General features: G+C 45.4%; 1 long non-coding RNA gene across 2 annotated transcripts; it reads right to left on the reverse strand.

Moving 5' to 3' along the window:
• Nucleotides 1-273: 273 nt before the first annotated feature.
• On the reverse strand, nt 274-5,732 carry LOC114050606. 2 transcript variants are annotated; one of them, XR_003570035.1, is made up of 4 exons: nt 4,635-5,732; nt 2,224-2,434; nt 1,952-2,099; nt 274-1,283 (listed from the first exon to the last, which is right to left on the reverse strand). It is a non-coding gene; the product is annotated as an uncharacterized LOC114050606 (long non-coding RNA). The 2 variants fall into 2 exon arrangements; XR_003570034.1 differs by having other exon boundaries at nt 1,952-2,434.
• Nucleotides 5,733-6,039: the final 307 nt, after the last annotated feature.

Here is a 6,039-nt window from a genome sequence, read left to right on the forward strand (position 1 = left end):
GAATCTCAGATCGAGTCCAATTAACTCTTCCTACAGATTTAGGAAACTGATGCTCAGAGAAACTGACATATCCAGGGCCACATAACTAAATTGACTTCCTTTTAAAATGTATTTTTCCAACACTGTAAAAATACTGTAAAGTTTTCAAAAACATTTTTGATTCATCTTTCTGATATTTAAGGACATAAAGAAGTAATAAGCAAGTTTCTGACTTCCTTTTTATTTTTTTAAGAGAAAAGAATGTTCTAATATATAAAAATACAACATTGATAGGCTACAGTTTGTTCAAACACACCACAGTGACTTTCCAGGATAGAGTCCAATTATGTGATGCATGGAAGAGCTGGGGAGCCCTGTGCCTACTCATAAAAAAGTTTCAGATCAAAGACTTTGTAAATTGTTTACAAGTTTTAACTGTCTTGGACCTGGCACTACCCACTGTTCTGTTTTGTGACCAAAGGGAGGAACTTTCAGTGATTGTTGGAATTAATGGGGTAATGGTAGTGGCACAAATTTATAGCCTTCCTGCACATAAACCCACACACACAAACCCACACACACACACACACACACACACACACATGCAGACGTGGTGTATACACATACACAGGAGCTTCCTACAAGGGCAGGTATGACCTGACAGAAAGAAAAGGCTCTTGGGAAGGGTTCTCCATCTTCCTAGAAGATGTTCAGAAGATCCTGGCCTGACCACGTTCATCTTCGTTCTGCCAGCATTTTTCCTCAAGTCAATGCCCTACTGAGAAACACAGACACGCATGTGCTTTGTAACATCTTCCCTCAGAATGGTGGAGACATGAGGTTATTTCCTTCTACGCGGATGAAATGAGTCTCCTGCGCTTTCTCTTCCTTTGGACCCTGCAGTTCCCCAGACTGGAACCAAATCCAAATATGTCTCCTGGGCTCAGAAGAAAGCGAGCCTTGCAAACAACTGAGAGAGAATTATCAGCCAGAATAGAAAGTAAGTAGAGGTGTTTGCCCCCTACTGAGAAGGGGAGAATCAGCTAATTCTTCAGCAACTCTTAAATATCAGTTGATAAATTGAATGACATACCTGCACCCATACAGCTGAGAGACAATTAAAAGGCTGCCATCCAGGAGATAAGGCCCACACATGACCTATGGTACCTCATAAACAATAAATGAACCATTCTGTTGTTGAAAAGTGATAAACATTAGAAGCCACTGTTCTGCTTAGAGCACATAGTTAATTTGCTTACCTAGTCCCATCAAGTTATGGAGAAAGGGGCAGCTGGGCTTGGAGCCTGCCAAGAGAATAAACAGGGCCACGTCAACAGTGCCATAAACAGCAGTGCTTGAAGGGAAGAGGATTTCTGTTTTGAGATTATAAAAGGGATGTGTCAGACCAAAGAAGTGAATAGGAAAGAACGCAGTCGTAGTGAAATCAGGCACAGTCCTGGTTTATGGGAGAGGGGAGGGAGAGAGACAGAGACAGAGAGAGGAAGAGAGACATAGAGACAGTCAGAGAGACAGACAGAGAGATAGAGAGAGAAAAAGAGAGAGAAGAAGAAGAGAGAGAGAGAAGAGAGACACCGTGACAGAGAGAGAAGAGAGACACGCAGAGAGAGAGGAGAGACAGTGAGAGAGAGAGAGAGAGAGAGAGGCCTAAGTGACTTCAGTTTGCAGGCAGTGCTAAATTCTGCACCAAAAAAAAAATCTCTACCTTCTGTGTAGAACTTCATATATAAACAGTAGGGACACATTTGGAAAAATATGCTTCCTGGCAGGAACTTCTCCTTTGCAGCCTCAATTCAATTCAACAAGCATTAATTGCCTGCTAGTGCAAAGCAATGCCTGCCCCTCCCTGGTGGGGGTGGGGGTAGGGAACACCACACATCCACAGATAAGTAAATATGGGATCTGTAAGTAGCCCTTCTAAGCTCTGAGTATCCACATCCCAATATATACTCACATTGATCAATCAGGGCTTGAGAACAAGTCTACTTCTCGCTCTCAGGGTTGTTATCTCTGAGGAGTAAGAGTGATGTCTTCTCTGACACTGTTGGCTAGTGTCCCCATTCTGACGTCTTCTTCCCATCGTAAGCCACGGGTGATTAGCACTGAGTATCATTTAATCGGTTAACATCACTTAGTTTTTATAAAGGTATATTTTTCTAAGATAAATCAAGAACAGAAGCACAAATATTTCCCCCAATGCATAGGGCACACTTTCCCCTATACCACCTCAATCACTGGGGAAATGGGCTCAGTCTTAGAGCAGTTCCTCGATGGCATTTGTCCCCACCAAGTTCACTTCGGAATGTGGCTCAGCTGACGGATTAGTCACTGTCTCTTCCTCTTGGTTGCCTTTCGTCTTCTATCCTGGGTCACTGAAGACATCTCTCCTCAACAGGCTTGGCTGTCATTTTTCCAAATGGGGTATAGATTCCTTCCACTGAAATAGAAGGGTCGGGGAGGTTTTTGGGGAGAGCTATAATCATTTCGGGGTCATGGAGTGGTGCCATAGCACATAGAGCTCCAGACTTGGAGTCAGGAAGACTCACCTTCATGAGCTCAAATCTGACCTCAGACACTGACTAGCTGTGTGACCCCGGCCAAGCCACTTAACCCTGTTTGCCTCCGTTTCCTCATCTGTAAAATGACCTGGAGAAGGAAATGGCAAACCACTCCAGAATCTTTGAAGAAAAAAAAAGCAAAAACAGAAAAGGGGTCACAGAATGTGACAAGACTGAAAACAACTGAATAACATCAACATCAAAATTTCCCCCAATAAGTCCTATGGAAACACTCTCACCTTTCACTAGTTAGGAAAAGCAAAACCAAAAAAAATGATAAGTATGTCATTGGTCCCATCAGTTCTGACTCCATAGCATCAAGTAAGTACCTATCAATTTTTCTGTTCCTCTTTGGGTAAATTCTTGCCCAGCAGGTATACAACAAAGCTCACAGGATTTAGACATGAGAAGGACCTTCAGGATCCTCCCATTCCCATTTTGCAGATAAGAATACTGAAGGCTAGAAATGTAAAACCTAATGCATCATAGATCCAGAGCTGGAAATAACCCTCCTAACAAGAGGCATTATCCCAAAGTGGAATGGACTGCCTGTGGGAGGTTATGCCCAATTTTCCTCACCCAGGGTCTTTAAACAATGACCATCTGTCAGGAAGAGGTTGGAATAGATGCCTTTTAAGGTCTCTTCTAACTCTGAAATTCTGTGAAATTTATAAGAAAGACTTCCAGGGTCACACAGGTAATAAGTAGCTGAGAAGGGATTTGAAACTAGCACCTCTGACTCCAAGCCATTGCTTACCGAACCCCCCCCCCCCACCACGAGATGATAATAATAACCATAACGTGTATTACATGCAGACGAGAAAACTGAGCCTCACAATAACCCTGTGAGACGGAGGCTATGGATGGTATTATTACAAACAAGGAAACAGACCCAGAGAACCTCTGAGTAATACACCCATGGACACAACTAGTAAGTATTGGAGGGGGATTAGAGTTACCCCACTTTTACAGATGAGAAAAGAGAGGCCTGGGGTCACACAAATTGTGTCAGAGTTGGGATTTGAACCCAAGTTCTCTGACACCAGAGCCAATGCCTATTCGTGGTTGCTGTTGTTCAGTTGTGTCTGACTCTTCGTGAACCCATTGGGGGTTTCCTTGGCAGAGATACTGGAGCGGTTTGCCATTTTCTTCTCCAGCTCATGTTACAGAGGAGGAAACTGAGGTCAACAGGGCGAAATGACTTGCTCAGGGTCACACAGCTAGTAAGTGTCCGGGGTCAAATTTGAACTCAGTTCTTCCTGACTCCAGGCCTCGTTCTCTATGCACTATGGAGTCAGAACTCCACCATATCGCATTCCTAAGTCACTCCCCTACGTAGACACCCAACTGGGGTTCTTTTTTGGCTTGGGAAAATACTTTTAAGAGAACCCACTTCCCCCCCCCCCACATATATATATACCCATTATCAAAAGCAGTAGAAAGCCTATATTTTATCCCTCTTCTTGCCTTTCACTCCCATCAGCCATCAACCAATGGGAATAAACTGGGCAGCTCCTCTGTACTCAGCACTCTGCTAGGCACAGTGGGAGAGCCAAACACAGCATGGCCCCTGCCCTCAAAGACCACGCCTTCCAGGGTTCTCTGGTAAAGAAGCAAGAACCAGAGTTCTCTAACAACAGTTTGAGTCCAAAGAGGCTTAAGAATTTATAGAACTTCATGGGCCCATCAATGAAAAATGTAAACTCTTTGATGGCAGGGACTGTTTGTCTGGCACATATTAGGTTCCTGGATTTAGGGTCAGAAGGGACCTCAGATGCCATCTGGTCCAACTCTATCATTTTCATAACTGAACAGAGTGAGGGAGTTGAAGTGACTGGTCACACAGGTACAAAACGACAGATCTTCAGGCTCCAAATACAGTGCGTGGAAACGTCTGACAAAAGCATGACTGTGGATGGCCTTCTTCCCTCCGGCCATCATGCCTCCTCCCATAAAGATCCCCACAGTCCTCCTTGATTTTCCAAAGCCCCAGTAGAGTTCCCAGGCTTGGTAGGTCGTGGCTCCCAGGACCTGCTCCCTCCTCACCTGCCCTCCCTACCTGCCCTCCCTGCCTCTTACCAGAGTCTGGCTGTGGGAAATCTTGGAGACAAGAGCGCAAAGAGGTCCTCACATCTCAGTCCAAAGCAAACAGGGTCAATGGGTAGAACGGGATGGCAAGCAGTACCCCGTTCAGGCTGCTTCCAATTGCATTTGTCCACTCATGCGTGCAGTAATGTCATTTAAAAATAAATGAGGATGATTCCCCTTTACATGTGGGCTTTCATCTGAGGGTTTCAAAAGGCTTTCCTACAAAGGATTCCGCACCCAGGTTTTACATAAATATAAACTGAGGCACCTAAGAATTAGGGTTTTGTGGGGCCTTTGAGCTTTATTTTAAAAAGTACTTTTATCATTAGGAGATAGAAGTGGCCAAGACCCTAATCCTAACCTAGGACCCCACAGCAAAGGAGAGCTGGAGAGAGAACCCCAGACTCCAGATGTTGCCCCACCCCCCGACCACATCTCCTCTCGGCTGGCTGACTAGATCATTAAAATCTCAATTAAAGCAGGCAGAGAGATGGGACAAAAATCTCTAATCCCAAACCAGAAACACTCAAGACTGACTCACACTCAATAAGTCAGAGTTTTTCAAACATTCATCTAAAAAAAATTTTTTTAAAGAAATGAGACAGTCATTGCCTTAATCCCCTGACCCAGTGAACTCTATCTTTGGGTCACTGACGCATCCCTGACTCCATGGGGAGTTCCAGCCACATCTGCATTGCCACAGAGCAGGAAGGCCGAGCCTGGGGGTTGTCAGGGGTGGTGCTGGCCCAGGCTTGGGAGAAAAGGAAAGACTTAGCATCCCTGAGTGAGCTGGCTGTGAGTCACTGGTGGGTGTTTGTTTTTCCGGGTTCTGGGTTTGAGTCACCGCCCTTCCTGCTGCTCCTTCTCCAGGCTGAAATGCCGGAGCAACATGTCCTTTGATGAGGGATGCTGCTTCAGAATAGCAGTGATGCTGAAAGAGACGCTCCCCGTGAAACATTGTAACCGGACACAACTGAGAAGTTCCAGCTGCTTGTCTGCGTATGCAAGAGGGTAGCATGAGTAAAGAACCCAGTGGGGGTGGAGGAGAGAGAGAGACAGACAGACAGACAGTCAGAGACAGAGAGAGAGACACAGAGAGGCAGAGACAGACAGAGACACACAAAGAGAGATACACACATAGAGAGGCAGAGAGAGAGACAGAGACAGAGAAACAGACAGAAAGGCAGAGACAGAGACAGAGAGACAGAAACACAGGAAGAGAGAGAGACACAAAAGCAGAGAAAGACAGAGAGACAGAAACAGAGAGAGACGCAGAAAGAGAGACAGAGACAGAGGGGAGAGAGAGAGAGGCACATGTGGAGAGGAAGCCTCTGTGAAGCCAGCTGGGGTAAATATAGACAGCCACCCACCCACACAAGCAAGCAGGTGGCCGGTT

The sequence above is a fragment of the Vombatus ursinus genome, unplaced genomic scaffold (genome assembly GCF_900497805.2).
Source record: "Vombatus ursinus unplaced genomic scaffold, bare-nosed wombat genome assembly UNPS02014799.1, whole genome shotgun sequence".
Lineage (NCBI taxonomy): Eukaryota > Metazoa > Chordata > Mammalia > Diprotodontia > Vombatidae > Vombatus > Vombatus ursinus.